The sequence below is a fragment of the Prinia subflava genome, unplaced genomic scaffold (genome assembly GCF_021018805.1).
Source record: "Prinia subflava isolate CZ2003 ecotype Zambia unplaced genomic scaffold, Cam_Psub_1.2 scaffold_90_NEW, whole genome shotgun sequence".
Taxonomy (NCBI): Eukaryota; Metazoa; Chordata; class Aves; order Passeriformes; family Cisticolidae; genus Prinia; species Prinia subflava.
The window spans coordinates 82,501-92,500 of record NW_026961097.1 but is presented as its reverse complement, the minus strand read 5'-3'; positions in this window follow the sequence as shown (position 1 = coordinate 92,500).

Here is a 10,000-nt window from a genome sequence, read left to right as displayed (position 1 = left end):
GGTGCCGGGGCGCCGGGGTCCGGGTGCCGGGGCGCCGGGGTCCGGGTGCCGGGGCGCCGGGGTCCGGGTGCCGGGGCGCCGGGGTCCGGGTGCCGGGGCGCCGGGGTCCGGGTGCCGGGGCGCCGGGTGCCGGTGCGCCGGGACCAGCCGGCAGCCCGGCCGCGCTTCTTGGTCCTGGCAAGTGCGCCCCCTGGCGTCGTGATGGGCGCTCACGGCTGCAGCCAGGGGGCGCGCGCACGGTCCGGTGCCCTACCTTTTCGGAGGCTGCTGGGTAGACTTGGCCGCCTGGCGGGACGACAGCAAATGGACATGGGGTCCTCGGCCACACGGGGTACGTGACGACCTACAGCGGTAAACACTTACTAACCCTAGCCGGACTTCCTACCTGGTAGCCACTTGCTGGGAAGACCGGTTGTCCGCGGCCGGACTTAGTCCCCAGCGGCCGAGCACTGGGTAGACCGGTTGTCCGCGGCCGGACTTAGTCCCCAGCGGCCGAGCACCGGGTAGACCGGTTGTCCGCGGCCGGACTTAGCCCCCAGCGGCCGGGCACTGGGTAGACCTGTTCTCCCCGGCCGGACTTAGCCCCCAGCGGCCGACCACCACTGGGTAGACCTGTTCTCCCCGGCCGGACTTAGTCCCCAGCGGCCGAGCACCGGGTAGACCTGTTCTCCCCGGCCGGACTTAGCCCCCAGCGGCCGGGCACTGGGTAGACCTGTTCTCCCCGGCCGGACTTAGCCCCCAGCGGCCGACCACCACTGGGTAGACCTGTTCTCCCCGGCCGGACTTAGTCCCCAGCGGCCGAGCACCGGGTAGACCTGTTCTCCCCGGCCGGACTTAGCCCCCAGCGGCCGGGCACTGGGTAGACCTGTTCTCCCCGGCCGGACTTAGCCCCCAGCGGCCGACCACCACTGGGTAGACCTGTTCTCCCCGGCCGGACTTAGTCCCCAGCGGCCGAGCACCGGGTAGACCTGTTCTCCCCGGCCGGACTTAGCCCCCAGCGGCCGGGCACTGGGTAGACCTGTTCTCCCCGGCCGGACTTAGCCCCCAGCGGCCGACCACCACTGGGTAGACCTGTTCTCCCCGGCCGGACTTAGTCCCCAGCGGCCGAGCACCGGGTAGACCTGTTCTCCCCGGCCGGACTTAGCCCCCAGCGGCCGGGCACCACTGGGTAGACCTGTTCTCCCCGGCCGGACTTAGTCCCCAGCGGCCGAGCACCACTGGGTAGACCTGTTCTCCCCGGCCGGACTTAGTCCCCAGCGGCCGAGCACCACTGGGTAGACCTGTTCTCCCGGGCCGGACTTAGCCCCCCGCGGCCGACCACCACTGGGTAGACCTGTTCTCTCCGGCCGGACTTAGCCCCCAGCGGCCGAGCACCGGGTAGACCGGTTGTCCGCGGCCGGACTTAGCCCCCAGCGGCCGAGCACCACTGGGTAGACCTGTTCTCCCCGGCCGGACTTAGCCCCCAGCGGCCGAGCACTGGGTAGACCGGTTGTCCGCGGCCGGACTTAGTCCCCAGCGGCCGAGCACCGGGTAGACCGGTTGTCCGCGGCCGGACTTAGCCCCCAGCGGCCGGGCACTGGGTAGACCTGTTCTCCCCGGCCGGACTTAGCCCCCAGCGGCCGACCACCACTGGGTAGACCTGTTCTCCCCGGCCGGACTTAGTCCCCAGCGGCCGAGCACCGGGTAGACCTGTTCTCCCCGGCCGGACTTAGCCCCCAGCGGCCGGGCACCACTGGGTAGACCTGTTCTCCCCGGCCGGACTTAGCCCCCAGCGGCCGACCACCACTGGGTAGACCTGTTCTCCCCGGCCGGACTTAGTCCCCAGCGGCCGAGCACCGGGTAGACCTGTTCTCCCCGGCCGGACTTAGCCCCCAGCGGCCGGGCACTGGGTAGACCTGTTCTCCCCGGCCGGACTTAGCCCCCAGCGGCCGACCACCACTGGGTAGACCTGTTCTCCCCGGCCGGACTTAGTCCCCAGCGGCCGAGCACTGGGTAGACCGGTTGTCCGCGGCCGGACTTAGCCCCCAGCGGCCGAGCACCACTGGGTAGACCTGTTCTCCCCGGCCGGACTTAGCCCCCAGCGGCCGAGCACCACTGGGTAGACCTGTTCTCCCCGGCCGGACTTCGCCCCCAGCGGCCGAGCACCACTGGGTAGACCTGTTCTCCCCGGCCGGACTTAGCCCCCAGCGGCCGAGCACCACTGGGTAGACCTGTTCTCCCCGGCCGGACTTAGCCCCCAGCGGCCGAGCACCACTGGGTAGACCTGTTCTCCCCGGCCGGACTTAGCCCCCAGCGGCCGAGCACTGGGTAGACCTGTTCTCCCCGGCCGGACTTAGTCCCCAGCGGCCGAGCACCACTGGGTAGACCTGTTCTCCCCGGCCGGACTTAGTCCCCAGCGGCCGAGCACCACTGGGTAGACCTGTTCTCCCCGGCCGGACTTCGCCCCCAGCGGCCGACCACTGGGTAGACCTGTTCTCCCCGGCCGGCCTCGCTACCCAGCGGCCCTTTCCAGGGTAGACCTGTTCTCCCCGGCCGGCCTCGCTACCCAGCAGCCCCTTCCAGGGTAGACCTGTGTTCTGCCGCCGGGCTTCATATGTGGTGGGCGGCTGCCGGGTCCACCCGCAGTCCCCGGCCGGCCTCGGTACTTGTCCGTCGAGCCCTGGGTAGCCCGGCTCTCCCAGACCGGAGGTGCAGCCCCGTGGCCCCGTGCAGGCCGGTGAGCACGTGACCGGCGGGCTGCCCGCACGTCCCGCCGGCCGGCATGTCCACGTGGCTGCAAGTGCACCGGCTCGCACCTGCTCTTTCACCCCGAGCGCCGTGCGGTCCGAGGCGGCCGACTTGCGGTCCCACGCGCTGCGCTGTTCCTGCCGCCTCCGTGTGCTGGCAGCCGCTGGCGAGCCCTGCCGCACACTTCCCCAGCCCTCTCTGGCCACGTCCTACCGCCACCCCCAACCGCTGCCCCGATCGTTCCCTGAGAGGGGAAGGGAGAGCCTTTAGGAGCCGGCGGTGTGCCCGCCACCTCCGTGCCCAAACAGACGGCGGCCGGGTAGCCGGCCTTCATTTCTGCATCGCTCGCTCCCTTTAGCCCCTCGCCGCGCTGCCATCGTGCCACGCGCTTGACCGGGGCCGGGGGTGAGCGGGAAGAAACGACGTCAAACCGAAAGGCCGAGAGACAGCAGAACAGAAAGATTCTTCGAGAAGGGACAGTGCTAAGCATCCCGCCACCACCTGCAGCCTGCCGACGGCTGGGCCTCGGCAGCCGACTCCTTGCCTGCCTCCACTGCCGCTGTGTAAACTGCTCGACGGGGGCCTAGACGATGCCTGCAAAACTATGACTTCGGCGCCGGGGAAGCCGAGGGTGTCGGGCGGGGCGCCCCCTGCCGTGCCTGGGCGCGGGCAGGGAGAGGTCCGAAAGCGGGGCCGGGGACGCCGGCCGTGCACCGGCGGCCCGCCCCGAACCGTTGCCAAGCGGGGACAAGTCGGCAGGCAGCGCCGGGGAGGCCCAGGGTGTCGGGCGGGGCGCCCCCTGCCGTGCCGGGGCGGTGGCGGGGGGAGGTCCGAAAGCGGAGCCGGGGACGCCGGCCGTGCACCGGCGGCCCGCCCCGAACCGTTGCCGGGCGGGGACAAGTCGGCAGGCGGCGCCGGGGAGGCCCAGGGTGTCGGGCGGGGCGCCCCCTGCCGTGCCTGAGCGCGGCCGGGGGAGGGCCGAAGGCGGGGCCGGCGACGCCGGCCGTGACACCGGCGGCCCGCCCCGAACCGTTGCCGGGCGGGGACAAGTCGGCAGGCGGCGCCGGGGAGGCCGAGGGTGTCGGGCGGGGCGCCCCCTGCCGTGCCTGAGCGGTGGCGGGGGGAGGTCCGAAGGCGGGGCCGGGGACGCCGGCCGTGCACCGGCGGCCCGCCCCGAACCGTTGCCGGGCGGGGACAAGTCGGCAGGTGGCGCCGGGGAGGCCCAGGGTGTCGGGCGGGGCGCCCCCTGCCGTGCCGGGGCGGTGGCGGGGGGAGGTCCGAAAGCGGAGCCGGGGACGCCGGCCGTGCACCGGCGGCCCGCCCCGAACCGTTGCCGGGCGGGGACAAGTCGGCAGGCGGCGCCGGGGAGGCCCAGGGTGTCGGGCGGGGCGCCCCCTGCCGTGCCTGAGCGCGGCCGGGGGAGGGCCGAAGGCGGGGCCGGCGACGCCGGCCGTGACACCGGCGGCCCGCCCCGAACCGTTGCCGGGCGGGGACAAGTCGGCAGGCGGCGCCGGGGAGGCCGAGGGTGTCGGGCGGGGCGCCCCCTGCCGTGCCTGAGCGGTGGCGGGGGGAGGTCCGAAGGCGGAGCCGGGGACGCCGGCCGTGCACCGGCGGCCCGCCCCGAACCGTTGCCGGGCGGGGACAAGTCGGCAGGCGGCGCCGGGGAGGCCGAGGGTGTCGGGCGGGGCGCCCCCTGCCGTGCCTGAGCGGTGGCGGGGGGAGGTCCGAAGGCGGAGCCGGGGACGCCGGCCGTGCACCGGCGGCCCGCCCCGAACCGTTGCCGGGCGGGGACAAGTCGGCAGGCGGCGCCGGGGAGGCCGAGGGTGTCGGGCGGGGCGCCCCCTGCCGTGCCTGAGCGCGGCCGGGGGAGGGCCGAAGGCGGGGCCGGCGACGCCGGCCGTGCACCGGCGGCCCGCCCCGAACCGTTGCCGGGCGGGGACAAGTCGGCAGGCGGCGCCGGGGAGGCCCAGGGTGTCGGGCGGGGCGCCCCCTGCCGTGCCTGAGCGGGCCCGGGGGAGGGCCGAAGGCGGGGCCGGCGACGCCGGCCGTGACACCGGCGGCCCGCCCCGAACCGTTGCCGGGCGGGGACAAGTCGGCAGGCGGCGCCGGGGAGGCCCAGGGTGTCGGGCGGGGCGCCCCCTGCCGTGCCTGAGCGCGGCCGGGGGAGGGCCGAAGGCGGGGCCGGCGACGCCGGCCGTGGACCGGCGGCCCGCCCCGAACCGTTGCCGGGCGGGGACAAGTCGGCAGGCGGCGCCGGGGAGGCCCAGGGTGTCGGGCGGGGCGCCCCCTGCCGTGCCTGAGCGGTGGCGGGGGGAGGTCCGAAGGCGGAGCCGGGGACGCCGGCCGTGCACCGGCGGCCCGCCCCGAACCGTTGCCGGGCGGGGACAAGTCGGCAGGCGGCGCCGGGGAGGCCGAGGGTGTCGGGCGGGGCGCCCCCTGCCGTGCCTGAGCGGTGGCGGGGGGAGGTCCGAAGGCGGAGCCGGGGACGCCGGCCGTGCACCGGCGGCCCGCCCCGAACCGTTGCCGGGCGGGGACAAGTCGGCAGGCGGCGCCGGGGAGGCCGAGGGTGTCGGGCGGGGCGCCCCCTGCCGTGCCTGAGCGCGGCCGGGGGAGGGCCGAAGGCGGGGCCGGCGACGCCGGCCGTGCACCGGCGGCCCGCCCCGAACCGTTGCCGGGCGGGGACAAGTCGGCAGGCGGCGCCGGGGAGGCCCAGGGTGTCGGGCGGGGCGCCCCCTGCCGTGCCTGAGCGGTGGCGGGGGGAGGTCCGAAGGCGGAGCCGGGGACGCCGGCCGTGCACCGGCGGCCCGCCCCGAACCGTTGCCGGGCGGGGACAAGTCGGCAGGCGGCGCCGGGGAGGCCCAGGGTGTCGGGCGGGGCGCCCCCTGCCGTGCCTGTGCGCGGCCGGGGGAGGGCCGAAGGCGGGGCAGGGGTGGCCGGCCGTGTAGCGGCGGGGCGCCCCACACCAATGCCGGGCGGAGAGCGGTCCGAAAGCGGGGCCGGGGAGGCCGGCCGTGTAGCGGCACGGGCGCCCCACACCAATGCCGGGCGGGGGGAGGTCCGAAGGCGGGGCCGGGGAGGCCGGCCGTGTAGCGGCGGGGCGCCCCACACCGCTGCCGGGCGGGGAGAAGTCGGCAGGCGCCGCAGGGGAGGCTGTGGGTGTCGACCGGGGCGCCCCCTGCCGTCCCTGTGCGGCGGCGGGGAAGGGCCGAAGGCGGGGCCGGGGAGGCTGACGTTCTTGGGCGGGGCGCCCCATTCCGTCTATGGGCGGGGGCGGGTGAAGTCCGCAGGCGGGGCTGGGAGGCCGAGCGCGGACCGGCGGGGCGCCCCACACCGTTGCTGGGCGGGGAGAGGTCCGAAAGCGGCGCCAGGGAGGCGGACGTTTTCGGGCGGGGCTCCCCCTCCCGTCTCTGGGCTTGTCGGTCTGAAAGTGTGGCATTGGGGTGTGAGTGTGGGGAGTGGGGGCGTGTGTCTCTTTGTCCCTGTGAACGCGGGCCGACAGCCAGCAGCTTCGTGCCGGCCCCGGGCACCTCGGCGCCGATCCCCCGCGGCCCTCCAGACCTGCGCCGAGGGCCGAAGACCTCTGCGGACCGTGAAAGAACCGACCCGAAAGCGGGCGCCCGCCTGATGGCCCCCCCCCGCTGCGGGCTCTGCCCGTGGGGGGGCGGGGCCGGGTGGGGCGGGGCGAGGCGGGAGCAGGCGAGTCGCGCCAGGAGCCCGCGGCATGCTGCCGAGTTCCGTCGCATGGACGTGCTTCTCCTCCCCGCTGTCCCCCCCTCCGTTTGGGGTTGGGGGGGGGGAGAGAGGGGGGCTGTGTAGCGTCCCGAGGAGGGCGGGTGGGGGTGGCGACGCCGTTTTGGTGGTTCAGTGTGTCAGCAGGCCGAGTACAGGGCACAGCCTGCCCATCAGCTCGGCTGGAAGTGGTGTGGGCGCAAAGCGAAAGTAAATCAAGTTTGCAAAGAGTATTTTTCCCCGAAAACTTTCTTGTTTCAAGAGAGTAGAAGTAGCGTTCTTTCAGAAAATTAAAATGAAATGAAATGAAATGAAATGAAATGAAATGAAATGAAATGAAATAAAATAAAATAAAATAAAATAAAATAAAATAAAATAAAATACACCCCCCAAAATATGTCTCGGTCTTGAAATGGAGTTCATCAGGTAGGCGGGAGGGGGCTGCTGGAGCAATCCGGCAGTCAGGCGCTACAGGGGCTGTGGGCTTCTGAGATGGTAGGCGGATGCCAGGTCTACCCGGCTCCGGGGCCGGCGGCCGGCGGCTGCCGCGCCCGGAGCCGTCGGCGTGGCGCGGCGAGAAGGTCTACCCCGGAGCCAGGCGGTGGCGGGCGGATGCCAGGTCTACCCGGCTCCGAGGCCGGCGGCCGGCGGCGGCCGTGTCCGAAGACGTCGGCGTGGCGCGGCGAGAAGGTCTACCCCGGAGCCGGGCGGTGGCGGGCGGATGCCAGGTCTACCCGGCTCCGGGGCGGGCGGCCGGCGGCGGCCGTGTCCGAAGACGTCGGCGTGGCGCGGCGAGAAGGTGTACTCCGGAGCCGGGCGGTGGCGGGCGGATGCCAGGTCTACCCGGCTCCGGGGCCGGCGGCCGGCGGCGGCCGTGCCCGGAGCCGTCGGCGTGGCGCGGCGAGAAGGTCTACCCCGGAGCCGGGCGGTGGCGGGCGGATGCCAGGTCTACCCGGCTCCGAGGCCGGCGGCCGGCGGCGGCCGTGTCCGAAGACGTCGGCGTGGCGCGGCGAGAAGGTCTACCCCGGAGCCGGGCGGTGGCGGGCGGATGCCAGGTCTACCCGGCTCCGGGGCGGGCGGCCGGCGGCGGCCGTGTCCGAAGACGTCGGCGTGGCGCGGCGAGAAGGTGTACTCCGGAGCCGGGCGGTGGCGGGCGGATGCCAGGTCTACCCGGCTCCGGGGCCGGCGGCCGGCGGCGGCCGTGTCCGAAGACGTCGGCGTGGCGCGGCGAGAAGGTCTACCCCGGAGCCGGGCGGTGGCGGGCGGATGCCAGGTCTACCCGGCTCCGGGGCGGGCGGCCGGCGGCGGCCGTGTCCGAAGACGTCGGCGTGGCGCGGCGAGAAGGTGTACTCCGGAGCCGGGCGGTGGCGGGCGGATGCCAGGTCTACCCGGCTCCGGGGCCGGCGGCCGGCGGCGGCCGTGCCCGGAGCCGTCGGCGTGGCGCGGCGAGAAGGTCTACCCCGGAGCCGGGCGGTGGCGGGCGGATGCCAGGTCTACCCGGCTCCGAGGCCGGCGGCCGGCGGCGGCCGTGTCCGAAGACGTCGGCGTGGCGCGGCGAGAAGGTCTACCCCGGAGCCGGGCGGTGGCGGGCGGATGCCAGGTCTACCCGGCTCCGGGGCGGGCGGCCGGCGGCGGCCGTGTCCGAAGACGTCGGCGTGGCGCGGCGAGAAGGTGTACTCCGGAGCCGGGCGGTGGCGGGCGGATGCCAGGTCTACCCGGCTCCGGGGCCGGCGGCCGGCGGCGGCCGTGCCCGGAGCCGTCGGCGTGGCGCGGCGAGAAGGTCTACCCCGGAGCCGGGCGGTGGCGGGCGGATGCCAGGTCTACCCGGCTCCGGGGCCGGCGGCCGGCGGCGGCCGTGTCCGAAGACGTCGGCGTGGCGCGGCGAGAAGGTCTACCCCGGAGCCGGGCGGTGGCGGGCGGATGCCAGGTCTACCCGGCTCCGGGGCCGGCGGCCGGCGGCGGCCGTGCCCGGAGCCGTCGGCGTGGCGCGGCGAGAAGGTCTACCCCGGAGCCGGGCGGTGGCGGGCGGATGCCAGGTCTACCCGGCTCCGGGGCCGGCGGCCGGCGGCGGCCGTGCCCGGAGCCGGCGTCGTGGCGCGGCGAGGAGGTCTACCCCGGAGCCGGGAGGTGGCGGGCGGATGCCAGGTCTACCCGGCTCCGGGGCCGGCGGCCGGCGGCGGCCGTGCCCGGAGCCGTCGGCGTGGCGCGGCGGTAGCGGGCGGCAGTGCGGCGAGATGGTCTACCCGGCTCCGGCGGGACTTAGTCGCATTTCGGCAAGCGCCGGGTAGACGTGGTCGCCGCAGGGCTCCTGGAAGTGCACCAAGGGGTCGCTGTTTGTGGCTGCCTCCAGTTACCTCATCGTAAGAGGCGGGGCGCGCCGGCGCTCCTCCCCGGTGGCGTACTTGCCGTTCTCTTGGGCTCGCCGGCGGCCTCGGACTCGTCTGTCCGTATAGTGGGAGCGAGTGGCGGGCCGCATCCCCCAGGCTGTTCAGTGCCTGTGTCCGTAGGCGGAGGAGCGGCGTCTGCGCGTGCGGTCGCCCGGGCCGAGTAAGTGCCGCCTGGTGTGGGACGAGTCGCGTGGCTTCGTCCGGGTTCCCGTCTTGCCCAGTCAGTGGGTACAGAGACCCAAAGGGTCGACGAGAGAGAGAGAGAAAGGAGGAGCCGCGAGCGTCCCCCGCTCCGGCTCGGCTGATGCCGGCTTGGATGGTGAAGGGCGCGGGCTCTCACCTACGTCTCCGCAGGCGTACGATGGTGGCGGGCGAGGCGGCGTCGCCTCGTCCCTTAGATCGCCCGGCCTTAAGCCGGGGCCCGCTCTGCCGGGTATTTTTCGGCGGTGGCCTACAGCCGAGGGTGCGCGGGGTGGGTGCCGGGCCCCTCTGCTTGGTGTCCCCCGCTTTCCCCGAGAATCCCCGAGGACGGCCCGGTGGGCCGAGGTGGCGGCGCCTCGTTCCCCGCTCCTCCCGACTTGTTTGCCCAGCGTGTGTTCCGTGTTCCGGGAGTGCCGCGGGGACGTTCCGTGGGGCGTGCGGCCTTGCCTCGGCCCTTCTCCGGTTGCTCGAGGGGCTCGGTGACGGGAGTGGCCCGCTGAGGCTGTGTCGGGGACGGGGTGGCGGCACCCCGTCCCGCCCTCCCCGCCGCCGGGTGTCGTTGAAGTCGTCCCCCTTCCTCGGCCCTAAGCCGGGGACCCGCGTAGCGGGCGCACTCTCGCGGGGCTGGCGGCCGGCCGCGGTGGCCGGCTCGCCCTAGCCTTTGCGGACTCGAACCCGACAGAGAGCCCTGGGAAATGTCGTGGGCGAGGCGGCGGCGCCTCGCCCTTCGGTCGCGACCGGCGCGAAAGAGCCACGATGCAGGGGGCGGCCTGTGGTGTCTGGCCTGCCCCGGCTGCCGTGGTTGCCGGCGGGCTGGGGTTCTTTCGAGCAGGTCCGCCTCTTCTAGGCGCGTGTGCGGGCGGAGTGGGGGCCGCCCGCCTGGCCTGCTTTCTCGTACTTTTTTTTTACTCGTGGCCCTAAGCCGCGGCACCGAGAGGCGCGTGCGACAGAACCGA